Genomic DNA, 27,800 nt, shown 5'->3' on the forward strand with positions numbered 1-27,800 from the left:
ATAATAGCAGGCTGCATATGATGTTGAAACTGCGTGCTATGCACAAGAAAAGCAGGCTGCAGGTGATGTTGGAACTGTAGGATGCATACAATAAAAGCAGGCTGCAGGTGATGATGGAACTGGGTAATGTGCACAATAAAACCAGGCTACAGGTGATGTTGGAACTGCATGCTGTGCACAATAAAAGCAGGCTGTAGGTGAAGTTGGACCAGTGTGCTCTGCACAATAAAAGCAGGCTGCACGCGATGTTGGAACTGTGTGCTGTGCACAATAAAAGCAAGCTGCAGGTGATGTTGGAACTGTAGGATATGTACAATAAAAGCAGGCTGCAGGTGATGATGGAACTGGGTGTTGTGCACAATAAAAGCAGGCTGCAGGTGATGTTGGAACTGTATGCTGTGCACAACAAAAGAAGGCAGCAGGTGATGTTGGAACTGGGTGATGTGCACAATAAAAGCAGGCTGTAGGTGATGTTGGAACTGGGTGATGTGCACAATAAAAGCAGGCTGCAGGTGATGTTGGAACTGGGTGCTGTGCACAATAAAAGCAGGCTGCAGGTATTCTTGGAAATGCGTGCTGTGCACAATAAAAGCAGGCTGCAGGTGATGTTGGAACTGGGTGCTGTGCACAAGAAAAGCAGGCTGCAGGTGATGTTGGAACTGTATGCTGTGCACAACAAAAGCAGGCGGCAGGTGCTGTGCACAATAAAAGCAGGCTGCAGGTGATGTTGGAACTGTAGGCTGTGCACAATAAAAGCAGGCGGCAGGTGCTGTGCACAATAAAAGCAGGCTGCAGGTGATGTTGGAACTGTAGGCTGTGCACAATAAAAGCAGGCTGCAGGTGATGATGGAAATGTATGTTGTGTACAATAAAAGCCGCCTGCAGGTTATGTTGGAACTGTATGCTGTGCACAACAAAAGCAGGCGGCAGGTGCTGTGAACAATAAAAGCAAGCTGCAGGTGATGATGGAACTGCATTCTGTGCACAATAAAAACAGGCTGCAGGTGATGATGGAACTGTATGCTGTACACAATAAAAGCAGGCTGCAAGTGAAGTTGGAACTGCATTCAGTGCACAATTAAAGTTGGCTGCAGATGCTGAAGGAACTGTATGCTGTGCACAATAAAAGCAGGCTGCAGGTGATATTGGAACTGGGTGCTTTGCACAATGAAAGCAGGCAGCAGGTGATGTTGGAACTGGGTGCTGTGCACAATAAAAGCAGGCTGCAGGTGTTCTTGGAAATGCGTGCTGTGCACAATAAAAGCAGGCTGCAAGTGATGTTGGAACTGGGTGCTGTGCACAAGAAAAGCAGGCTGCAGGTGATGTTGGAACTGTATGCTGTGCACAACAAAAGCAGGCTGCAGGTAATGTTGGAACTGGGTGATGTGCACAAAAAAAGCAGGCTGCAGGTGATGTTGGAACTGGGTGCTGTGCACAATAAAAGCAGGCTGCAGGTGATAATGGAACTGGATGCTGTGCATAATAAAAGCAGGCTGCAGGTGATGATGGAACTGGGTGCTTTGCACAGTAAAAGCAGGCTGCAGGTGATGTTGGAACTGTAGGCACTGCACAATAAAAGCAGGCTGCACGAGATGTTGGAACTGTATGCTGTGTACAATAAAAGCAGGCTGCAGGTGATGTTGGAACTGTAGGCTGTGCACAATATAAGCAATCTGCAGGTGATGTTGGAACTGTAGGATATGTACAATAAAAGCAGGCTGCAGGTGATGATGGAACTGGGTGCTGTGCACAAAAAAATCAGGCTGCAGGTGATGTTGAACTGTATGCTTTATACAATAAAAGCAGGCAGCAGATGAAGATGCAACTGCGTGCTGCACACAAGAAAAGCAGGCTGCAGGTGATGATGGAACTGCATGCTGTGTATAATAATAGCAGGCTGCATATGATGTTGAAACTGCGTGCTATGCACAAGAAAAGCAGGCTGCAGGTGATGTTGGAACTGTAGGATGCATACAATAAAAGCAGGCTGCAGGTGATGATGGAACTGGGTAATGTGCACAATAAAACCAGGCTACAGGTGATGTTGGAACTGCATGCTGTGCACAATAAAAGCAGGCTGTAGGTGAAGTTGGACCAGTGTGCTCTGCACAATAAAAGCAGGCTGCACGCGATGTTGGAACTGTGTGCTGTGCACAATAAAAGCAAGCTGCAGGTGATGTTGGAACTGTAGGATATGTACAATAAAAGCAGGCTGCAGGTGATGATGGAACTGGGTGTTGTGCACAATAAAAGCAGGCTGCAGGTGATGTTGGAACTGTATGCTGTGCACAACAAAAGAAGGCAGCAGGTGATGTTGGAACTGGGTGATGTGCACAATAAAAGCAGGCTGTAGGTGATGTTGGAACTGGGTGATGTGCACAATAAAAGCAGGCTGCAGGTGATGTTGGAACTGGGTGCTGTGCACAATAAAAGCAGGCTGCAGGTATTCTTGGAAATGCGTGCTGTGCACAATAAAAGCAGGCTGCAGGTGATGTTGGAACTGGGTGCTGTGCACAAGAAAAGCAGGCTGCAGGTGATGTTGGAACTGTATGCTGTGCACAACAAATACAGGCTGCAGGTGACGTTGGAACTGGGTGATGTGCACAATAAAAGTAGGCTGCAGGTGTTGTTGGAACTGGGCGCTGTGCACAAAAAAAGCAGGCTGCAGGTGATAATGGAACTGGATGCTGTGCACAATAAAAGCAGGCAGCAGGTGATGATGGAACTGGGTGCTGTGCACAGTAAAAGCAGGCTGTAGGTGATGTTGGAACTGTAGGCACTGCACAATAAAAGCATGCTGCACAAGATGTTGGAACTGTATGCTGTGTACAATAAAAGCAGGCTGCAGGTGATGTTGGAACTGTAGGCTGTGCACAATAAAAGCAAGCTGCAGGTGATGTTGGAACTGTAGGATATGTACTATAAAGCAGGCTGCAGGTGATGATGGAACTGGGTGCTGTGCACAATAAAAGCAGGCTGCAGATAATGTTGGAACTGTATGCTGTGCACAACAAAAGCAGGCTGCAGGTGATGGTGGAACTTGGTGATGTGCACAATAAAAGCAGGCTGCAGGTGATGTTGGAACTGGGTGCTGTGCACAATAAAAGCAGGCTGCAGGTGATGATGGAACTGGGTGCTGTGCACAATAAAAGCAGGCTGCAGGTGATGATGGAACTGGGTGCTGTGCACAATAAAAGCAGGCTGCATATGAGGATGGAACTGGGTGATGTGCACAGTAAAAGCAGGCTGCAGATGATGGAACAGAGTGCTGTGCACAATAAAAGCAGGCTGCAGGTGATGATGGAACTGCATTCTATGCACAAAAACATCAGGCTGCAGGTGATGATGGAACTGTATGCTGTGCACAATAAAAGCAGGCTGCAGGTGTTGTTGGAACTGGGTGCTTTCCACAATAAAAGCAGGCTGCATGTGATGTTGGAAATGGGTGCTGTGCACAATAAAAGCAGGCTGCCGGTGATGATGGAACTGGGTGCTTTCCACAATAAAAGCAGGCTGCAGGTGATGTTGGAGCTGCAAGCAGTGCACAATAAAAGCAAGCTGCAGGTGATGTTGGAAATGCATGCTGTGCACAATAAAAGCAGGCTGCAGGTGATGTTGGAGCTGCAAGCTGTGCACAATAAAAGCAAGCTGCAGGTGATGTTGGAACTGCGTGCTGTGCACAATAAAAGCAGGCTGCATGTGTTGTTGGAACTGCGTGCTGTGCACAATAAAAGCAAGGTGCAGGTGATGATGGACCTGCTTGCTGTGCACAATAAAAGCTGGCTACAGGTGATGTTTGAACTGGGTGCTGTGCACAATAAAAGCAGGCTGCAGGTGATGATACTGCGTGCTGTGCACAATAAAAGCAGGCTGCAGGTGATGTTAGAACTGTATGCTGTTCACAACAAAAGCAGGCGGCAGGTGCTGTGCACAATAAAAGCAGGCTGCAGGTGATGTTGGAACTGTAGGCTGTGCACAATAAAAGCAGGCTGCAGGTGATGATGGAAATGTATGTTGTGTACAATAAAAGCCGCCTGCAGGTTATGTTGGAACTGTATGCTGTGCACAACAAAAGCAGGCGGCAGGTGCTGTGAACAATAAAAGCAAGCTGCAGGTGATGATGGAACTGCATTCTGTGCACAATAAAAACAGGCTGCAGGTGATGATGGAACTGTATGCTGTGCACAATAAAAGCAGGCTGCAAGTGAAGTTGGAACTGCATTCAGTGCACAATTAAAGTTGGCTGCAGATGCTGAAGGAACTGTATGCTGTGCACAATAAAAGCAGGCTGCAGGTGATATTGGAACTGGGTGCTTTGCACAATGAAAGCAGGCAGCAGGTGATGTTGGAACTGGGTGCTGTGCACAATAAAAGCAGGCTGCAGGTGTTCTTGGAAATGCGTGCTGTGCACAATAAAAGCAGGCTGCAAGTGATGTTGGAACTGGGTGCTGTGCACAAGAAAAGCAGGCTGCAGGTGATGTTGGAACTGTATGCTGTGCACAACAAAAGCAGGCTGCAGGTAATGTTGGAACTGGGTGATGTGCACAAAAAAAGCAGGCTGCAGGTGATGTTGGAACTGGGTGCTGTGCACAATAAAAGCAGGCTGCAGGTGATAATGGAACTGGATGCTGTGCACAATAAAAGCAGGCTGCAGGTGATGATGGAACTGGGTGCTGTGCACAGTAAAAGCAGGCTGCAGGTTATGTTGGAACTGTAGGCACTGCACAATAAAAGCAGGCTGCACGAGATGTTGGAACTGTATGCTGTGTACAATAAAAGCAGGCTGCAGGTGATGTTGGAACTGTAGGCTGTGCACAATATAAGCAATCTGCAGGTGATGTTGGAACTGTAGGATATGCACAATAAAAGCTGGCTGCAGGTGATGATGGAACTGGGTGCTGTGCACAAAAAAAGCAGGCTGCAGGTGATGTTGGAACTGTATGCCTTGCACAATAAAATCAGGCTGCAGGTGATGTTGGAACTGTATGCTGTGCACAATAAAATCAGGCTGCAGGTGATGTTGAACTGTATGCTTTATACAATAAAAGCAGGCAGCAGGTGAAGATGGAACTGCGTGCTGCACACAATAAAAGCAGGCTGCAGGTGATGATGGAACTGCATGCTGTGTATAATAATAGCAGGCTGCATGTGATGTTGAAACTGCGTGCTATGCACAAGAAAAGCAGGCTGCAGGTGATGTCGGAACTGTAGGATGCATACAATAAAAGCAGGCTGCAGGTGATGATGGAACTGGGTAATGTGCACAATAAAACCAGGCTGCAGGTGATGTTGGAACTGCATGCTGTGCACAATAAAAGCAGGCTGTAGGTGAAGTTGGACCAGTGTGCTCTGCACAATAAAAGCAGGCTGCACGCGATGTTGGAACTGTGTGCTGTGCACAATAAAAGCAAGCTGCAGGTGATGTTGGGACTGTAGGATATGTACAATAAAAGCAGGCTGCAGGTGATGATGGAACTGGGTGTTGTGCACAATAAAAGCAGGCTGCAGGTGATGTTGGAACTGTATGCTGTGCACAACAAAAGCAGGCAGCAGGTGATGTTGGAACTGGGTGATGTGCACAATAAAAGCAGGCTGTAGGTGATGTTGGAACTGGGTGATGTGCACAATAAAAGCAGGCTGCAGGTGATGGTGGAACTGGGTGCTGTGCACAATAAAAGCAGGCTGCAGGCATTCTTGGAAATGCGTGCTGTGCACAATAAAAGCAGGCTGCAGGTGATGTTGGAACTGGGTGCTGTGCACAAGAAAAGCAGGCTGCAGGTGATGTTGGAACTTTATGCTGTGCACAACAAAAGCAGGCTGCAGGTGACGTTGGAACTGGGTGATGTGCACAATAAAAGTAGGCTGCAGGTGTTGTTGGAACTGGGCGCTGTGCACAAAAAAAGCAGGCTGCAGGTGATAATGGAACTGGATGCTGTGCACAATGAAAGCAGGCTGCAGGTGATGATGGAACTGGGTGCTGTGCACAGTAAAAGCAGGCTGTAGGTGATGTTGGAACTGTAGGCACTGCACAATAAAAGCATGCTGCACAAGATGTTGGAACTGTATGCTGTGTACAATAAAAGCAGGCTGCAGGTGATGTTGGAACTGTAGGCTGTGCACAATAAAAGCAAGCTGCAGGTGATGTTGGAACTGTAGGATATGTACTATAAAGCAGGCTGCAGGTGATGATGGAACTGGGTGCTGTGCACAATAAAAGCAGGCTGCAGATAATGTTGGAACTGTATGCTGTGCACAACAAAAGCAGGCTGCAGGTGATGGTGGAACTTGGTGATGTGCACAAAAAAAGCAGGCTGCAGGTGATGTTGGAACTGGGTGCTGTGCACAATAAAAGCAGGCTGCAGGTGATGATGGAACTGGGTGCTGTGCACAATAAAAGCAGGCTGCAGGTGATGATGGAACTGGGTGCTGTGCACAATAAAAGCAGGCTGCATATGAGGATAGAACTGGGTGATGTGCACAGTAAAAGCAGGCTGCAGATGATGGAACAGAGTGCTGTGCACAATAAAAGCAGGCTGCAGGTGATGATGGAACTGCATTCTATGCACAAAAACATCAGGCTGCAGGTGATGATGGAACTGTATGCTGTGCACAATAAAAGCAGGCTGCAGGTGTTGTTGGAACTGGGTGCTTTCCACAATAAAAGCAGGCTGCATGTGATGTTGGAAATGGGTGCTGTGCACAATAAAAGCAGGCTGCCGCTGATGATGGAACTGGGTGCTTTCCACAATAAAAGCAGGCTGCAGGTGATGTTGGAGCTGCAAGCAGTGCACAATAAAAGCAAGCTGCAGGTGATGTTGGAAATGCGTGCTGTGCACAATAAAAGCAGGCTGCAGGTGATGTTGGAGCTGCAAGCTGTGCACAATAAAAGCAAGCTGCAGGTGATGTTGGAACTGCGTGCTGTGCACAATAAAAGCAGGCTGCATGTGTTGTTGGAACTGCGTGCTGTGCACAATAAAAGCAAGGTGCAGGTGATGATGGACCTGCTTGCTGTGCACAATAAAAGCTGGCTACAGGTGATGTTTGAACTGGGTGCTGTGCACAATAAAAGCAGGCTGCAGGTGATGATACTGCGTGCTGTGCACAATAAAAGCAGGCTGCAGGTGATGTTAGAACTGTATGCTGTTCACAACAAAAGCAGGCGGCAGGTGCTGTGCACAATAAAAGCAGGCTGCAGGTGATGTTGGAACTGTAGGCTGTGCACAATAAAAGCAGGCTGCAGGTGATGATGGAAATGTATGTTGTGTACAATAAAAGCCGCCTGCAGGTTATGTTGGAACTGTATGCTGTGCACAACAAAAGCAGGCGGCAGGTGCTGTGAACAATAAAAGCAAGCTGCAGGTGATGATGGAACTGCATTCTGTGCACAATAAAAACAGGCTGCAGGTGATGATGGACCTGTATGCTGTACACAATAAAAGCAGGCTGCAAGTGAAGTTGGAACTGCATTCAGTGCACAATTAAAGTTGGCTGCAGATGCTGAAGGAACTGTATGCTGTGCACAATAAAAGCAGGCTGCAGGTGATATTGGAACTGGGTGCTTTGCACAATGAAAGCAGGCAGCAGGTGATGTTGGAACTGGGTGCTGTGCACAATAAAAGCAGGCTGCAGGTGTTCTTGGAAATGCGTGCTGTGCACAATAAAAGCAGGCTGCAAGTGATGTTGGAACTGGGTGCTGTGCACAAGAAAAGCAGGCTGCAGGTGATGTTGGAACTGTATGCTGTGCACAACAAAAGCAGGCTGCAGGTAATGTTGGAACTGGGTGATGTGCACAAAAAAAGCAGGCTGCAGGTGATGTTGGAACTGGGTGCTGTGCACAATAAAAGCAGGCTGCAGGTGATAATGGAACTGGATGCTGTGCACAATAAAAGCAGGCTGCAGGTGATGATGGAACTGTGTGCTGTGCACAGTAAAAGCAGGCTGCAGGTTATGTTGGAACTGTAGGCACTGCACAATAAAAGCAGGCTGCACGAGATGTTGGAACTGTATGCTGTGTACAATAAAAGCAGGCTGCAGGTGATGTTGGAACTGTAGGCTGTGCACAATATAAGCAATCTGCAGGTGATGTTGGAACTGTAGGATATGTACAATAAAAGCTGGCTGCAGGTGATGATGGAACTGGGTGCTGTGCACAAAAAAAGCAGGCTGCAGGTGATGTTGGAACTGTATGCCTTGCACAATAAAATCAGGCTGCAGGTGATGTTGGAACTGTATGCTGTGCACAATAAAATCAGGCTGCAGGTGATGTTGAACTGTATGCTTTATACAATAAAAGCAGGCAGCAGGTGAAGATGGAACTGCGTGCTGCACACAATAAAAGCAGGCTGCAGGTGATGATGGAACTGCATGCTGTGTATAATAATAGCAGGCTGCATGTGATGTTGAAACTGCGTGCTATGCACAAGAAAAGCAGGCTGCAGGTGATGTCGGAACTGTAGGATGCATACAATAAAAGCAGGCTGCAGGTGATGATGGAACTGGGTAATGTGCACAATAAAACCAGGCTGCAGGTGATGTTGGAACTGCATGCTGTGCACAATAAAAGCAGGCTGTAGGTGAAGTTGGACCAGTGTGCTCTGCACAATAAAAGCAGGCTGCACGCGATGTTGGAACTGTGTGCTGTGCACAATAAAAGCAAGCTGCAGGTGATGTTGGGACTGTAGGATATGTACAATAAAAACAGGCTGCAGGTGATGATGGAACTGGGTGTTGTGCACAATAAAAGCAGGCTGCAGGTGATGTTGGAACTGTATGCTGTGCACAACAAAAGCAGGCAGCAGGTGATGTTGGAACTGGGTGATGTGCACAATAAAAGCAGGCTGTAGGTGATGTTGGAACTGGGTGATGTGCACAATAAAAGCAGGCTGCAGGTGATGGTGGAACTGGGTGCTGTGCACAATAAAAGCAGGCTGCAGGCATTCTTGGAAATGCGTGCTGTGCACAATAAAAGCAGGCTGCAGGTGATGTTGGAACTGGGTGCTGTGCACAAGAAAAGCAGGCTGCAGGTGATGTTGGAACTTTATGCTGTGCACAACAAAAGCAGGCTGCAGGTGACGTTGGAACTGGGTGATGTGCACAATAAAAGTAGGCTGCAGGTGTTGTTGGAACTGGGCGCTGTGCACAAAAAAAGCAGGCTGCAGGTGATAATGGAACTGGATGCTGTACACAATGAAAGCAGGCTGCAGGTGATGATGGAACTGGGTGCTGTGCACAGTAAAAGCAGGCTGTAGGTGATGTTGGAACTGTAGGCACTGCACAATAAAAGCATGCTGCACAAGATGTTGGAACTGTATGCTGTGTACAATAAAAGCAGGCTGCAGGTGATGTTGGAACTGTAGGCTGTGCACAATAAAAGCAAGCTGCAGGTGATGTTGGAACTGCAGGATATGTACAATAAAGCAGGCTGCAGGTGATGATGGAACAGGGTGCTGTGCACAATAAAAGCAGGCTGCAGATAATGTTGGAACTGTATGCTGTGCACAACAAAAGCAGGCTGCAGGTGATGTTGGAACTTGGTGATGTGCACAATAAAAGCAGGCTGCAGGTGATGTTGGAACTGGGTGCTGTGCACAATAAATGCAGGCTGCAGGTGATGATGGAACTGGGTGCTGTGCACAATAAAAGCAGGCTGCAGGTGATGATGGAACTGGGTGCTGTGCACAATAAAAGCAGGCTGCATATGAGGATGGAACTGGGTGATGTGCACAGTAAAAGCAGGCTGCAGATGATGATGGAACAGAGTGCTGTGCACAATAAAAGCAGGCTGCAGGTGATGTTGGAACTGGGTGCTGTGCACAATAAAAGCAAGCTTTAGGTGATGATGGAACTGCATTCTGTGCACAATAAAAACAGGCTGCAGGTGATGATGGAACTGTATGCTGTGCACAATAAAAGTTGGCTGCAGGTGATGTTTGAACTGCGTGCTGTGCACAATAAAAGCAGGCTGCAGCTGATGATACTGCGTGCTGTGCACAATAAAAGCAGGCTGCAGGTGATGTTAGAACTGTATGCTGTTCACAACATAAGCAGGCGGCAGGTGCTGTGCACAATAAAAGCAGGCTGCGGGTGATGTTGGAACTGTAGGCTGTGCACAATAAAAGCAGGCTGCAGATGATGATGGAAATGTATGCTGTGTACAATAAAAGCCACCTGCAGGTTATGTTGGAACTGTATGCTGTGCACAACAAAAGCAGGCAGCAGGTGCTGTGAACAATAAAAGCAAGCTGCAAGTGATGATGGAACTGCTTTCTGTGCACAATAAAAACAGGCTGCAGGTGATGATGGAACAGGATGCTGTGCACAATAAAAGCAGGCTGCAGGTGAAGTTGGAACTGCATTCAGTGCACAATTAAAGTAGGCTGCAGATGCTGATGGAACTGTATGCTGTACACAATGAAAGCAGGCTGCAGGTGATGATGGAACTGGATGCTGTACACAATGAAAGCAGGCTGCAGCTGATGATGGAACTGGGTGCTGTGCACAGTAAAAGCAGGCTGTAGGTGATGTTGGAACTGTAGGCACTGCACAATAAAAGCATGCTGCACAAGATGTTGGAACTGTATGCTGTGTACAATAAAAGCAGGCTGCAGGTGATGTTGGAACTGTAGGCTGTGCACAATAAAAGCAAGCTGCAGGTGATGTTGGAACTGCAGGATATGTACAATAAAGCAGGCTGCAGGTGATGATGGAACAGGGTGCTGTGCACAATAAAAGCAGGCTGCAGATAATGTTGGAACTGTATGCTGTGCACAACAAAAGCAGGCTGCAGGTGATGTTGGAACTTGGTGATGTGCACAATAAAAGCAGGCTGCAGGTGATGTTGGAACTGGGTGCTGTGCACAATAAATGCAGGCTGCAGGTGATGATGGAACTGGGTGCTGTGCACAATAAAAGCAGGCTGCAGGTGATGATGGAACTGGGTGCTGTGCACAATAAAAGCAGGCTGCATATGAGGATGGAACTGGGTGATGTGCACAGTAAAAGCAGGCTGCAGATGATGATGGAACAGAGTGCTGTGCACAATAAAAGCAGGCTGCAGGTGATGTTGGAACTGGGTGCTGTGCACAATAAAAGCAAGCTTTAGGTGATGATGGAACTGCATTCTGTGCACAATAAAAACAGGCTGCAGGTGATGATGGAACTGTATGCTGTGCACAATAAAAGTTGGCTGCAGGTGATGTTTGAACTGCGTGCTGTGCACAATAAAAGCAGGCTGCAGCTGATGATACTGCGTGCTGTGCACAATAAAAGCAGGCTGCAGGTGATGTTAGAACTGTATGCTGTTCACAACATAAGCAGGCGGCAGGTGCTGTGCACAATAAAAGCAGGCTGCGGGTGATTTTGGAACTGTAGGCTGTGCACAATAAAAGCAGGCTGCAGATGATGATGGAAATGTATGCTGTGTACAATAAAAGCCACCTGCAGGTTATGTTGGAACTGTATGCTGTGCACAACAAAAGCAGGCAGCAGGTGCTGTGAACAATAAAAGCAAGCTGCAAGTGATGATGGAACTGCTTTCTGTGCACAATAAAAACAGGCTGCAGGTGATGATGGAACAGGATGCTGTGCACAATAAAAGCAGGCTGCAGGTGAAGTTGGAACTGCATTCAGTGCACAATTAAAGTAGGCTGCAGATGCTGATGGAACTGTATGCTGTGCACAATAAAAGCAGGCTGCAGGTGATATTGGAACTGGGTGCTTTGCACAATGAAAGCAGGCTGCAGGTGATGTTGGAACTGGGTGCTGTGCACAATAAAAGCAGGCTGCAGGTGTTCTTGGAAATGCGTGCTGTGCACAATAAAAGCAGGCTGCAGGTGATGTTGCAACTGGGTGCTGTGCACAAGAAAAGCAGGCTGCAGGTGATGTTGGAACTGTATGCTGTGCACTACAAAAGCAGGCTGCAGGTGATGTTGGAACTGGGTGATGTGCACAAAAAAAGCAGGCTGCAGGTGATGTTGGAAATGGGAGCTGTGCACAATAAAAGCAGGCTGCAGGTGATAATGGAACTGGATGCTGTGCACAATAAAAGCAGGCTGCAGGTGATGATGGAACTGGGTGCTGTGCACAGTAAAAGCAGGCTGCAGGTGATGATGGAACAGAGTGCTGTGCACAATAAAAGCAAGCTGCAGGTGATGATGGAACTGCATTCTATGCACAAAAAAATCAGGCTGCAGGTGATGATGGAACTGTATGCTGTGCACAATAAAAGCAGGCTGCAGGTGATGTTGGAATTGTATGCTGTGCACAATAAAATCAGGCTGCAGGTGATGTTAGAACTGGGTGCTGTGCACAATAAAAGCAGGCTGCCGGTGATGATCGAACTGCATGCTTTGCACAATAAAAGCAGGCTGCAGGTGGTGTTTGAACTGGGTGCAGTGCACAATAAAAGCAGGCTGCAGGAGATGATACTGCGTGCTGTGCACAATAAAAGCAGGCTGCAGGTGATGTTAGAACTGTATGCTGTTCACAACAAAAGCAGGCGGCAGGTGCTGTGTACAATAAAAGCAGGCTGCAAGTGATGTTGGAACTGGGTGGTGTGCACAATAAAAGCAGGCTGCAGGTGATAAAGGAACTGTATGCTGTGTACAATAAAAGAAGGCTTCAAATGATATTGGAACTGTATTCTGTGTACAATAAAAGCAGGCTGCAGATGATGCTGGAACTGCGTGCTGTGTACAGTAAAAGCAGACTGCAGGTGATGCTGGATCTGAGTGTTGTGCAAGTTAAAAGCAGGCTGCAGGTGATGCTGGAACTGGGTGCAGTGCACCATAAAAGCAGGCTGCAGGTGATGCTGGAACTGGGTGCTCTGTACAATAAGAGCAGGCTGCAGCTGATGTTGGAACTGGGTGCTGTGTACAATAAAAGCAGGCTGCAGGTAATAATGGTACTGGGTGCTGTGCACAATAAAAACAGGCTGCAGGTGATGCTGGAACTGGTGTTGTGCACAATAAAAGCAGGTTGCAGATGATGTTGGAACTGTATGCTGTGCACAACAAAAGCAGGCGGCAGGTGCTGTGTACAATGAAAGCAGGCTGCAGGTGATAATGGAACTGTATGCTGTGTACAATAAAAGCAGGCAGCAGGTGATGATGGAACTATATGCTGTGTACAATTAAAGCAGGCTGCAGATGATGTTGGAACTGTATGCTGTGTACAATAAAAGCAGGCTGCAGATGATGCTGGAACTGGGTGCTGTGTACAATAAAAGCAGGCTGCAGGTGATGCTGGAACTGAGTGCTGTGCACGATAACAGCAGGCTGCAGGTGATTCTGGAACTGGGTGCTGTGCACAATAAAAGCAGGCTGCAGGTAATGATGGTACTGGGTGCTGTGCACAATAAAAGCAGGCTGCAGGTGATGCTGGAACTGGTGTTGTGCACAATAAAAGCAGGTTGCTGGTGATGTTGGAACTGAATGCTGTGCACAACAAAACCAGGCGGCAGGTGCTGTGTACAATGAAAGCAGGCTGCAGGTGATAATGGAACTGTATGCTGTGTACAATAAAAGCAGGCAGCAGGTGATGATGGAACTATATGCTATGTACAATTAAAGCAGGCTGCAGATTATGTTGGAACTGTATGCTGTGTACAATAAAAGCAGGCTGCAGATGATGCTGGAACTGGGTGCTGTGTACAATAAAAGCAGGCTGCAGGTGATGCTGGAACTGAGTGCTGTGCACGATAACAGCAGGCTGCAGGTGATTCTGGAACTGGGTGCTGTGCACAATAAAAGCAGTCTGCAGGTGATTCTGGATCTGGGTGCTGTGTACAATAAAAGCAGGCTGCAGGTGATGCTGGAACTGGGTGCTGTGTACAATAAAAGCAGGTTGCAGGTAATGATGGAACTGGGTGCTGTGCACAATAAAAACAGGCTGCAGGTGATGCTGGAACTGGGTGATGTGCACAAAAAAACCCATCTGCAGGTGATGTTGGAACTGCATGCTGTGTACAATAAAAGCAGACTGCAGGTGATGATGGGACTGGGTGCTGTGCACAATAAAAGCAGGCTGCAGGTGATGATTGAACTGCATTCTGTGCACAATAAAAGCAGATTCTGGAACTGGGTGCTGTGCACAATAAAAGCAGGCTGCAGGTAATGATGTTACTGGGTGCTGTGCACAATAAAAGCAGGCTGCAGGTGATGCTGGAACTGGTGTTGTGCACAATAAAAGCAGGTTGCTGGTGATGTTGGAACTGAATGCTGTGCACAACAAAACCAGGCGGCAGGTGCTGTGTACAATGAAAGCAGGATGCAGGTGATAATGGAACTGTATGCTGTGTACAATAAAAGCAGGCAGCAGGTGATGATGGAACTATATGCTGTGTACAATTAAAGCAGGCTGCAGATGATGTTGGAACTGTATGCTGTGTACAATAAAAGCAGGCTGCAGATGATGCTGGAACTGGGTGCTGTGTACAATAAAAGCAGGCTGCAGGTGATGCTGGAACTGAGTGCTGTGCACGATAACAGCAGGCTGCAGGTGATTCTGGAACTGGGTGCTGTGCACAATAAAAGCAGTCTGCAGGTGATTCTGGATCTGGGTGCTGTGTACAATAAAAGCAGGCTGCAGGTGATGCTGGAATTGGGTGCTGTGTACAATAAAAGCAGGTTGCAGGTAATGATGGAACTGGGTGCTGTGCACAATAAAAACAGGCTGCAGGTGATGCTGGAACTGGGTGATGTGCACAAAAAACCCATCTGCAGGTGATGTTGGAACTGCATGCTGTGTACAATAAAAGCAGACTGCAGGTGATGATGGGACTGGGTGCTGTGCACAATAAAAGCAGGCTGCAGGTGATGATTGAACTGCATTCTGTGCACAATAAAAGCAGGCAGCAGGTGATGATGGAAGTGTATGCTGTGCACAATAAAAGCAAGCTGCAGGTGATGTTGGAACTGGGTGCTTTGCTCAAAAAAAGCAGGCTGCAGGTGATGTTGGAACTGCATTCTGTGCATAATAATATCAGGCTGCAGATGATAATGGAACTGTATGCTGTGCACAATAAAATCAGGCTGCAGGTGATGTTGAACTGTATGCTTTATACAATAAAAGCAGGCAGCAGGTGAAGATGGAACTGCGTGCTGCACACAGTAAAAGCAGGCTGCAGGTGATGATGGAACTGCATGCTGTGTATAATAATAGTAGGCTGCATGTGATGTTGAAACTGCGTGCTATGCACAAGAAAAGCAGGCTGCAGGTGATGTTGGAACTGTAGGATGCATACAATAAAAGCAGGCTGCAGGTGATGATGGAACTGGGTAATGTGCACAATAAAACCAGGCTGCAGGTGATGTTGGAACTGCATGCTGTGCACAATAAAAGCAGGCTGTAGGTGAAGTTGGACCAGTGTGCTCTGCACAATAAAAGCAGGCTGCACGCGATGTTGGAACTGTGTGCTGTGCACAATAAAAGCAGGCTGCAGATGATGATGGAACAGAGTGCTGTGCACAATAAAAGCAGGCTGCAGGTGATGATGGAACTGCATTCTATGCACAAAAAAATCAGGCTGCAGGTGATGATGGAACTGTATGCTGTGCACAATAAAAGCAGGCTGCAGGTGATGTTGGAACTGGGTGCTTTCCACAATAAAAGCAGGCTGCATGTGATGTTGGAACTGGGTGCTGCGCACAAAAAAAAGCAGGCTGCCGGTGATGATGGAACTGGGTGCTTTGCACAATAAAAGCAGGCTGCAGGTGATGTTGGAGCTGCAAGCTGTGCACAATAAAAGCAAGCTGCAGGTGATGTTGGAAATGCGTGCTGTGCACAATAAAAGCAGGCTGCATGTGTTGTTGGAACTGCGTGCTGTGCACAATAAAAGCAAGGTGCAGGTGATGATGGACCTGCTTGCTGTGCACAATAAAAGGTGGCTGCAGGTGATGTTTGAACTGGGTGCTGTGCACAATAAAAGCAGGCTGCAGGTGATGATACTGCGTTTTGTGCACAATAAAAGCAGGCTGCAGGTGATGTTAGAACTGTATGCTGTTCACAACAAAAGCAGGCGGCAGGTGCTGTGCGCAATAAAAGCAGGCTGCAGGTGATGTTGGAACTGTAGGCTGTGCACAATAAAAGCAGGCTGCAGGTGATGATGGAAATGTATGCTGTATACAATAAAAGCCGCCTGCAGGTTATGTTGGAACTGTATGCTTTGCACAACAAAAGCAGACGGCAGGTGCTGTGAACAATAAAGGCAAGCTGCAGGTGATGATGGAACTGCATTCTGTGCACAATAAAAACAGGCTGCAGGTGATGATGGAACTGTATGCTGTGCACAATAAAAGCAGGCTGCAGGTGAAGTCGGAACTGCATTCAGTGCACAATTAAAGTAGGCAGCAGATGCTGATGGAACTGTATGCTGTGCACAATAAAAGCAGGATGCAGGTGATATTGAAACTGGGTGCTTTGCACAATGAAAGCAGGCAGCAGGTGATGTTGGAACTGAGTGCTGTGCACAATAAAAGTAGGCTGCACGTGTTCTTGGAAATGCTTGCTGTGCACAATAAAAGCAGGCTGCAGGTGATGTTGGAACTGGGTGCTGTGCACAAGAAAAGCAGGCTGCAGGTGATGTTGGAACTGTAAGCTGTGCACAACAAAAGCAGGCTTCAGGTGAAGTTGGAACTGGGTGATGAGCACAACAAAAGCAGGTTGCAGGTGATGTTGGAACTGGGTGCGGTGCACAATAAAAGCAGGCTGCAGGTGATGATGGAACTCGGTGCTGTGCACAGTAAAAGCAGGCTGCAGGTGATGTTGGCACTGTAGGCACTTCACAATAAAAGCAGGCTGCAGGAGATGTTGGAACTGTATGCTGTGTACAATATAAGCAGGCTGCAGGTGATGTTGGAACTGTAGGCTGTGCACAATAAAAGCAATCTGCAGGTGATGTTGGAACTGTAGGATATGTACAATAAAAGCAGGCTGCAGGTGATGTTGGAACTGTATGCTGTGCATAACAAAAGCAGGCTGCAGGTGGTGTTGGAACTGGGTGATGTGCACAATAAAAGCAGGCTGCCGGTGATGTTGGAACTGGGTGATGTGCACAATAAAAGCAGGCTGCAGGTGATGTTGGATCTGGGTGCTGTGCACATTAAAAGCAGGCTGCAGGTGATGATGGAACTGGGTGCTGTGCACAATAAAAGCAGGCTGCAGGTGATGATGGAACTGGGTGCTGTGCACAATAAAAGCAGGCTGCAGGTGAAGATGGAACAGAGTGCTGTGCACAATAAAAGCAAGCTGCAGGTGATGACGGAACTGCAACCTGTGCACAATAAAAACAGGCTGCAGGCGATGATGGAACTGTATGCTGTGCACAATAAAAGCAGGCTGCAGGTGATATTGGGACTGGGTGCTTTGCACAATGAAAGCAGGCTGCAGATGATGTTGGAACTGGGTGCTGTGCACAATAAAAGCAGGCTGCAGGTGTTATTGGAAATGCGTGCTGTGCACAAGAAAAGCAGGCTGCAGGTGAAGTTGGAACTGTATGCTGTGCACAACAAATGCAGTCTGCAGGTGATGTTGGAACTGGGTGCTGTGCACAAGAAAAGCAGGCTGCAGGTGATGTTGGAACTGTAAGCTGTGCACTTCAGGTGAAGTTGGAACTGGGTGATGTGCACAACAAAAGCAGGCTGCAGGTGATGTTGGATCTGGGTGCTGTGCACAATAAAAGCAGGCTGCAGGTGATGATGGAACTCGGTGCTGTGCACAGTAAAAGCAGGCTGCAGGTGATGTTGACACTGTAGGCACTGCACAATAAAAGCAGGCTGCAGGAGATGTTGGAACTGTATGCTATGTACAATAAAAGCAGGCAGCAGGTGATGTTGGAACTGTAGGCTGTGCACAATAAAAGCAATCTGCAGGTGATGTTGGAACTGTAGGATATGTACAATAAAAGCAGGCTGCAGGTGATGTTGGAACAGTATGCTGTGCACAACAAAAACAGGCTGCAGGTTATGTTGGAACTGGGTGCTGTGCATAGTAAAAGCAGGCTGCAGGTGATGTTGGCACTGTAGGCACTTCACAATAAAAGCAGGCTGCAGGAGATGTTGGAACTGTATGCTGTGTACAATAAAAGCAGGCTGCAGGTGATGTTGGAACTGTATGCTGTGCACAACAAAAGCAGGCTGCAGGTGATGTTGGAACTGGGTGATGTGCACAATAAAAGCAGGCTGCCGGTGATGTTGGAACTGGGTGATGTGCACAATAAAAGCAGGCTGCAGGTGATGTTGGATCTGGGTGCTGTGCACAATAAAAGCAGGCTGCAGGTGATGATGGAACTGGGTGCTGTGCACAATAAAAGCAGGCTGCAGGTGATGATGGAACTGGGTGCTGTCACAATAAAAGCAAGCTTTAGGTGATGATGGAACTGCATTCTGTGCACAATAAAAACAGGCTGCAGGTGATGATGGAACTGTATGCTGTGCACAATAAAAGCAGGCGGCAGGTGATATTGGAACTGGCTGCTTTGCACAATGAAAGCAGGCTGCAGATGATGTTGGAACTGGGTGCTGTGCACAATAAAAGCAGGCTGCAGGTGTTATTGGAAATGCGTGCTGTGCACAATAAAAACAGGCTGCAGGTGATGTTGGAACTGGGTGCTGTGCACAAGAAAAGCAGGCTGCAGGTGAAGTTGGAACTGTATGCTGTGCTCAACAAAAGCAGTCTGCAGGTGATGTTGGAACTGGGTGATGTGCACAATAAAAGCAGGCTGCAGGTGATGTTGGAACTGGGTGCTGTGCACAATAAAAGCAGGCTGCAGGTGATAATGGAACTGGATGCTGAGCACAGTAAAAGCAGGCTGCAGGTGATGATGGATCAGAGTGCTGTGCAGAAAAAAAGCAGGCTGCAGGTGATGATGAAACTGCATTCTATGCACAAAAATATCAGGCTGCAGGTGATGATGGAACTGTATGCTGTGCACAATAAAAGCAGGCTGCAGGTGATGTTGGAACTGGGTGCTTTGCACAATAAAAGCAGGCTGCAGGTGATGTTGGAACTGGGTGCTGTGCACAATTAAAGCAGGCTGCCGGTGATGATGGAACTGGGTGCTTTGCACAAAAAAAGCAAGCTGCAGGTGATGTTGGAGCTGCAAGCTGTGCCCAATAAAAGCAAGCTGCAGGTGATGTTGGAACTGCGTGCTGTGCACAATAAAAGCAGTCTGCATGTGTTGTTGGAACTGCGTGCTGTGCACAATAAAAGCAAGGTGCAGGTGATGATGGACCTGCTTGCTATGCACAATAAAAGCTGGCTGCAGGTGATGTTTGAACTGCGTGCTGTGCACAATAAAAGCAGGCTGCAGCTGATGATACTGCGTGCTGTGCACAATAAAAGCAGGCTGCAGGTGATGTTAGAACTGTATGCTGTTCACAACAAAAGCAGGCGGCAGGTGCTGTGCACAATAAAAGCAGGCTGCGGGTGATGTTGGAACTGTAGGCTGTGCACAATAAAAGCAGGCTGCAGATGATGATGGAAATGTATGCTGTGTACAATAAAAGCCACCTGCAGGTTATGTTGGAACTGTATGCTGTTCACAACAAATGCAGGCAGCAGGTGCTGTGAACAATAAAAGCAAGCTGCAAGTGATGATGGAACTGCATTCTGTGCACAATAAAAACAGGCTGCAGGTGATGATGGAACAGGATGCTGTGCACAATAAAAGCAGGCTGCAGGTGAAGTTGGAACTGCATTCAGTGCACAATTAAAGTAGGCTGCAGATACTGATGGAACTGTATGCTGTGCACAATAAAAGCAGGCTGCAGGTGATATTGGAACTGGGTGCTTTGCACAATGAAAGCAGGCTGCAGGTGATGTTGGAACTGGGTGCTGTGCACAATAAAAGCAGGCTGCAGGTGTTCTTGGAAATGCGTGCTGTGCACAATAAAAGCAGGCAGCAGGTGATGTTGCAACTGGGTGCTGTGCACAAGAAAAGCAGGCTGCAGGTGATGTTGGAACTGTATGCTGTGCACTACAAAAGCAGGCTGCAGGTGATGTTGGAACTGGGTGATGTGCACAAAAAAAGCAGGCTGCAGGTGATGTTGGAAATGGGAGCTGTGCACAATAAAAGCAGGCTGCAGGTGATAATGGAACTGGATGCTGTGCACAATAAAAGCAGGCTGCAGGTGATGATGGAACTGGGTGCTGTGCACAGTAAAAGCAGGCTGCAGGTGATGATGGAACAGAGTGCTGTGCACAATAAAAGCAAGCTGCAGGTGATGATGGAACTGCATTCTATGCACAAAAAAATCAGGCTGCAGGTGATGATGGAACTGTATGCTGTGCACAATAAAAGCAGGCTGCAGGTGATGTTGGAATTGTATGCTGTGCACAATAAAATCAGGCTGCAGGTGATGTTAGAACTGGGTGCTGTGCACAATAAAAGCAGGCTGCCGGTGATGATCGAACTGCATGCTTTGCACAATAAAAGCAGGCTGCAGGTGATGTTTGAACTGGGTGCTGTGCACAATAAAAGCAGGCTGCAGGAGATGATACTGCGTGCTGTGCACAATAAAAGCAGGCTGCAGGTGATGTTAGAACTGTATGCTGTTCACAACAAAAGCAGGCGGCAGGTGCTGTGTACAATAAAAGCAGGCTGCAAGTGATGTTGGAACTGGGTGGTGTGCACAATAAAAGCAGGCTGCAGGTGATAAAGGAACTGTATGCTGTGTACAATAAAAGAAGGCTTCAAATGATATTGGAACTGTATTCTGTGTACAATAAAAGCAGGCTGCAGATGATGCTGGAACAGCGTGCTGTGTACAGTAAAAGCAGACTGCAGGTGATGCTGGATCTGAGTGTTGTGCAAGTTAAAAGCAGGCTGCAGGTTATGCTGGAACTAGGTGCTCTGTACAATAAGAGCAGGCTGCAGCTGATGTTGGAACTGGGTGCTGTGTACAATAAAAGCAGGCTGCAGGTAATGATGGTACTGGGTGCTGTGCACAATAAAAGCAGGCTGCAGGTGATGCTGGAACTGGTGTTGTGCACAATAAAAGCAGGTTGCAGATGATGTTGGAACTGTATGCTGTGCACAACAAAAGCAGGCGGCAGGTGCTGTGTACAATGAAAGCAGGCTGCAGGTGATAATGGAACTGTATGCTGTGTACAATAAAAGCAGGCAGCAGGTGATGATGGAACTATATGCTGTGTACAATTAAAGCAGGCTGCAGATGATGTTGGAACTGTATGCTGTGTACAATAAAAGCAGGCTGCAGATGATGCTGGAACTGGGTGCTGTGTACAATAAAAGCAGGCTGCAGGTGATGCTGGAACTGAGTGCTGTGCACGATAACAGCAGGCTGCAGGTGATTCTGGAACTGGGTGCTGTGCACAATAAAAGCAGGCTGCAGGTAATGATGGTACTGGGTGCTGTGCACAATAAAAGCAGGCTGCAGGTGATGCTGGAACTGGTGTTGTGCACAATAAAAGCAGGTTGCTGGTGATGTTGGAACTGAATGCTGTGCACAACAAAACCAGGCGGCAGGTGCTGTGTACAATGAAAGCAGGCTGCAGGTGATAATGGAACTGTATGCTGTGTACAATAAAAGCAGGCAGCAGGTGATGATGGAACTATATGCTGTGTACAATTAAAGCAGGCTGCAGATGATGTTGGAACTGTATGCTGTGTACAATAAAAGCAGGCTGCAGATGATGCTGGAACTGGGTGCTGTGTACAATAAAAGCAGGCTGCAGGTGATGCTGGAACTGAGTGCTGTGCACGATAACAGCAGGCTGCAGGTGATTCTGGAACTGGTTGCTGTGCACAATAAAAGCAGTCTGCAGGTGATTCTGGATCTGGGTGCTGTGTACAATAAAAGCAGGCTGCAGGTGATGCTGGAACTGGGTGCTGTGTACAATAAAAGCAGGTTGCAGGTAATGATGGAACTGGGTGCTGTGCACAATAAAAACAGGCTGCAGGTGATGCTGGAACTGGGTGATGTGCACAAAAAAACCCATCTGCAGGTGATGGTGGAACTGCATGCTGTGTACAATAAAAGCAGACTGCAGGTGATGATGGGACTGGGTGCTGTGCACAATAAATGCAGGCTGCAGGTGATGATTGAACTGCATTCTGTGCACAATAAAAGCAGATTCTGGAACTGGGTGCTGTGCACAATAAAAGCAGGCTGCAGGTAATGATGGTACTGGGTGCTGTGCACAATAAAAGCAGGCTGCAGGTGATGCTGGAACTGGTGTTGTGCACAATAAAAGCAGGTTGCTGGTGATGTTGGAACTGAATGCTGTGCACAACAAAACCAGGCGGCAGGTGCTGTGTACAATGAAAGCAGGCTGCAGGTGATAATGGAACTGTATGCTGTGTACAATAAAAGCAGGCAGCAGGTGATGATGGAACTATATGCTGTGTACAATTAAAGCAGGCTGCAGATGATGTTGGAACTGTATGCTGTGTACAATAAAAGCAGGCTGCAGATGATGCTGGAACTGGGTGCTGTGTACAATAAAAGCAGGCTGCAGGTGATGCTGGAACTGAGTGTTGTGCATGATAACAGCAGGCTGCAGGTGATTCTGGAACTGGGTGCTGTGCACAATAAAAGCAGTCTGCAGGTGATTCTGGATCTGGGTGCTGTGTACAATAAAAGCAGGCTGCAGGTGATGCTGGAACTGGGTGCTGTGTACAATAAAAGCAGGTTGCAGGTAATGATGGAACTGGGTGCTGTGCACAATAAAAACAGGCTGCAGGTGATGCTGGAACTGGGTGATGTGCACAAAAAGACCCATCTGCAGGTGATGTTGGAACTGCATGCTGTGTACAATAAAAGCAGACTGCAGGTGATGATGGGACTGGGTGCTGTGCACAATAAAAGCAGGCTGCAGGTGATGATTGAACTGCATTCTGTGCACAATAAAAGCAGGCAGCAGGTGATGATGGAAGTGTATGCTGTGCACAATAAAAGCAAGCTGCAGGTGATGTTGGAACTGGGTGCTTTGCACAAAAAAATCAGGCTGCAGGTGATGTTGGAACTGCATTCTGTGCATAATAATATCAGGCTGCAGATGATGATGGAACTGTATGCTGTGCACAATAAAATCAGGCTGCAGGTGATGTTGAACTGTATACTTTATACAATAAAAGCAGGCAGCAGGTGAAGATGGAACTGCGTGCTGCACACAATAAAAGCAGGCTGCAGGTGATGATGGAACTGCATGCTGTGTATAATAATAGTAGGCTGCATGTGATGTTGAAACTGCGTGCTATGCACAAGAAAAGCAGGCTGCAGGTGATGTTGGAACTGGGTGCTTTGCACAAAAAAATCAGGCTGCAGGTGATGTTGGAACTGCATTCTGTGCATAATAATATCAGGCTGCAGATGATGATGGAACTGTATGCTGTGCACAATAAAATCAGGCTGCAGGTGATGTTGAACTGTATACTTTATACAATAAAAGCAGGCAGCAGGTGAAGATGGAACTGCGTGCTGCACACAATAAAAGCAGGCTGCAGGTGATGATGGAACTGCATGCTGTGTATAATAATAGTAGGCTGCATGTGATGTTGAAACTGCGTGCTATGCACAAGAAAAGCAGGCTGCAGGTGATGTTGGAACTGTAGGATGCATACAATAAAAGCAGGCTGCAGGTGATGATGGAACTGGGTAATGTGCACAATAAAACCAGGCTGCAGGTGATGTTGGAACTGCATGCTGTGCACAATAAAAGCAGGCTGTAGGTGAAGTTAGACCAGTGTGCTCTGCACAATAAAAGCAGGCTGCACGCGATGTTGGAACTGTGTGCTGTGCAAAATAAAAGCAAGCTGCAGGTGATGTTGGAACTGTAGGATATGTACAATAAAAGCAGGCTGCAGGTGATGATGGAACTGGGTGCTGTGCACAATAAAAGCAGGCTGCAGGTGATGTAGGAACTGTATGCTGTGCACAACAAAAGCAGGCTGCAGGTGATGTTGGAACTGGGTGATGTGCACAATAAAAGCAGGCTGTAGGTGATGTTGGAACTGGGTGATGTGCACAATAAAAGCAGGCTGCAGGAGATGTTGGAACTGGGTGCTGTGCACAAAAAAAGCAGGCTGCAGGTGATAATGGAACTGGATGCTGTGCACAATAAAAGCAGGCTGCAGGTGATGATGGAACTGGGTGCTGTGCACAGTAAAAGCAGGCTGTAGGTGATGTTGGAACTGTAGGCACTGCACAATAAAAGCATGCTGCAGAAGATGTTGGAACTGTATGCTGTGTACAATAAAAGCAGGCTGCAGATGATGCTGGAACTGGGTGCTGTGTACAATAAAAGCAGGCTGCAGGTGATGCTGGAACTGAGTGCTGTGCACGATAACAGCAGGCTGCAGGTGATTCTGGAACTGGTTGCTGTGCACAATAAAAGCAGTCTGCAGGTGATTCTGGATCTGAGTGCTGTGTACAATAAAAGCAGGCTGCAGGTGATGCTGGAACTGGGTGCTGTGTACAATAAAAGCAGGTTGCAGGTAATGATGGAACTGGGTGCTGTGCACAATAAAAACAGGCTGCAGGTGATGCTGGAACTGGGTGATGTGCACAAAAAAACCCATCTGCAGGTGATGGTGGAACTGCATGCTGTGTACAATAAAAGCAGACTGCAGGTGATGATGGGACTGGGTGCTGTGCACAATAAATGCAGGCTGCAGGTGATGATTGAACTGCATTCTGTGCACAATAAAAGCAGATTCTGGAACTGGGTGCTGTGCACAATAAAAGCAGGCTGCAGGTAATGATGGTACTGGGTGCTGTGCACAATAAAAGCAGGCTGCAGGTGATGCTGGAACTGGTGTTGTGCACAATAAAACCAGGTTGCTGGTGATGTTGGAACTGAATGCTGTGCACAACAAAACCAGGCGGCAGGTGCTGTGTACAATGAAAGCAGGCTGCAGGTGATAATGGAACTGTATGCTGTGTACAATAAAAGCAGGCAGCAGGTGATGATGGAACTATATGCTGTGTACAATTAAAGCAGGCTGCAGATGATGTTGGAACTGTATGCTGTGTACAATAAAAGCAGGCTGCAGATGATGCTGGAACTGGGTGCTGTGTACAATAAAAGCAGGCTGCAGGTGATGCTGGAACTGAGTGTTGTGCACGATAACAGCAGGCTGCAGGTGATTCTGGAACTGGGTGCTGTGCACAATAAAAGCAGTCTGCAGGTGATTCTGGATCTGGGTGCTGTGTACAATAAAAGCAGGCTGCAGGTGATGCTGGAACTGGGTGCTGTGTACAATAAAAGCAGGTTGCAGGTAATGATGGAACTGGGTGCTGTGCACAATAAAAACAGGCTGCAGGTGATGCTGGAACTGGGTGATGTGCACAAAAAGACCCATCTGCAGGTGATGTTGGAACTGCATGCTGTGTACAATAAAAGCAGACTGCAGGTGATGATGGGACTGGGTGCTGTGCACAATAAAAGCAGGCTGCAGGTGATGATTGAACTGCATTCTGTGCACAATAAAAGCAGGCAGCAGGTGATGATGGAAGTGTATGCTGTGCACAATAAAAGCAAGCTGCAGCTGATGTTGGAACTGGGTGCTTTGCACAAAAAAAGCAGGCTGCAGGTGATGTTGGAACTGCATTCTGTGCATAATAATATCAGGCTGCAGATGATGATGGAACTGTATGCTGTGCACAATAAAATCAGGCTGCAGGTGATGTTGAACTGTATGCTTTATACAATAAAAGCAGGCAGCAGGTGAAGATGGAACTGCGTGCTGCACACAATAAAAGCAGGCTGCAGGTGATGATGGAACTGCATGCTATGTATAATAATAGTAGGCTGCATGTGATGTTGAAACTGCGTGCTATGCACAAGAAAAGCAGGCTGCAGGTGATGTTGGAACTGTAGGATGCATACAATAAAAGCAGGCTGCAGGTGATGATGGAACTGGGTAATGTGCACAATAAAACCAGGCTGCAGGTGATGTTGGAACTGCATGCTGTGCACAATAAAAGCAGGCTGTAGGTGAAGTTGGACCAGTGTGCTCTGCACAATAAAAGCAGGCTGCACGCGATGTTGGAACTGTGTGCTGTGCAAAATAAAAGCAAGCTGCAGGTGATGTTGGAACTGTAGGATATGTACAATAAAAGCAGGCTGCAGGTGATGATGGAACTGGGTGCTGTGCACAATAAAAGCAGGCTGCAGGTGATGTAGGAACTGTATGCTGTGCACAACAAAAGCAGGCTGCAGGTGATGTTGGAACTGGGTGATGTGCACAATAAAAGCAGGCTGTAGGTGATGTTGGAACTGGGTGATGTGCACAATAAAAGCAGGCTGCAGGAGATGTTGGAACTGGGTGCTGTGCACAAAAAAAGCAGGCTGCAGGTGATAATGGAACTGGATGCTGTGCACAATAAAAGCAGGCTGCAGGTGATGATGGAACTGGGTGCTGTGCACAGTAAAAGCAGGCTGTAGGTGATGTTGGAACTGTAGGCACTGCACAATAAAAGCATGCTGCAGAAGATGTTGGAACTGTATGCTGTGTACAATAAAAGCAGGCTGCAGGTGATGTTGGAACTGTAGTCTGTGCACAATAAAAGCAAGCTGCAGGTGATGTTGGAACTGTAGGATATGTACAATAAAGCAGGCTGCAGGTGATGATGGAACTGGGTGCTGTGCACAATAAAAGCAGGCTGCAGATAATGTTGGAACTGTATGCTGTGCACAACAAAAGCAGGCTGCAGGTGATGTTGGAACTGTAGTCTGTGCACAATAAAAGCAAGCTGCAGGTGATGTTGGAACTGTAGGATATGTACAATAAAGCAGGCTGCAGGTGATGATGGAACTGGGTGCTGTGCACAATAAAAGCAGGCTGCAGATAATGTTGGAACTGTATGCTGTGCACAACAAAAGCAGGCTGCAGGTGATGTTGGAACTTGGTGATGTGCACAATAAAAGCAGGCTGCAGGTGATGTTGGAACTGGGTGCTGTGCACAATAAAAGCAGGCTGCAGGTGATGATGGAACTGGGTGCTGTGCACAATAAAAGCAGGCTGCAGGTGATGATGGAACTGGGTGATGTGCACAATAAAAGCAGGCTGCATATGAGGATGGAACTGGGTGCTGTGCACAGTAAAAGCAGGCTGCAGATGATGATGGACCAGAGTGCTGTGCACAATAAAAGCAGGCTGCAGGTGATGTTGGAACTGGGTGCTGTGCACAATTAAAGCAGGCTGCCGGTGATGATGGAACTGGGTGCTTTGCACAAAAAAAGCAAGCTGCAGGTGATGTTGGAGCTGCAAGCTGTGCCCAATAAAATCAAGCTGCAGGTGATGTTGGAACTGCGTGCTGTGCACAATAAAAGCAGTCTGCATGTGTTGTTGGAATTGCGTGCTGTGCACAATAAAAGCAAGGTGCAGGTGATGATGGACCTGCTTGCTGTGCACAATAAAAGCTGGCTGCAGGTGATGTTTGAACTGCGTGCTGTGCACAATAAAAGCAGGCTGCAGCTGATGATACTGCGTGCTGTGCACAATAAAAGCAGGCTGCAGGTGATGTTAGAACTGTATGCTGTTCACAACAAAAGCAGGCGGCAGGTGCTGAGCACAATAAAAGCAGGCTGCGGGTGATGTTGGAACTGTAGGCTGTGCACAATAAAAGCAGGCTGCAGATGATGATGGAAATGTATGCTGTGTACAATAAAAGCCACCTGCAGGTTATGTTGGAACTGTATGCTGTGCACAACAAAAGCAGGCAGCAGGTGCTGTGAACAATAAAAGCAAGCTGCAAGTGATGATGGAACTGCATTCTGTGCACAATAAAAACAGGCTGCAGGTGATGATGGAACAGGATGCTGTGCACATTAAAAGC

The sequence above is a fragment of the Taudactylus pleione genome, unplaced genomic scaffold, assembly GCF_031769625.1.
Source record: "Taudactylus pleione unplaced genomic scaffold, aTauple2 ptg000201l, whole genome shotgun sequence".
NCBI classification, from domain to species: domain Eukaryota; kingdom Metazoa; phylum Chordata; class Amphibia; order Anura; family Myobatrachidae; genus Taudactylus; species Taudactylus pleione.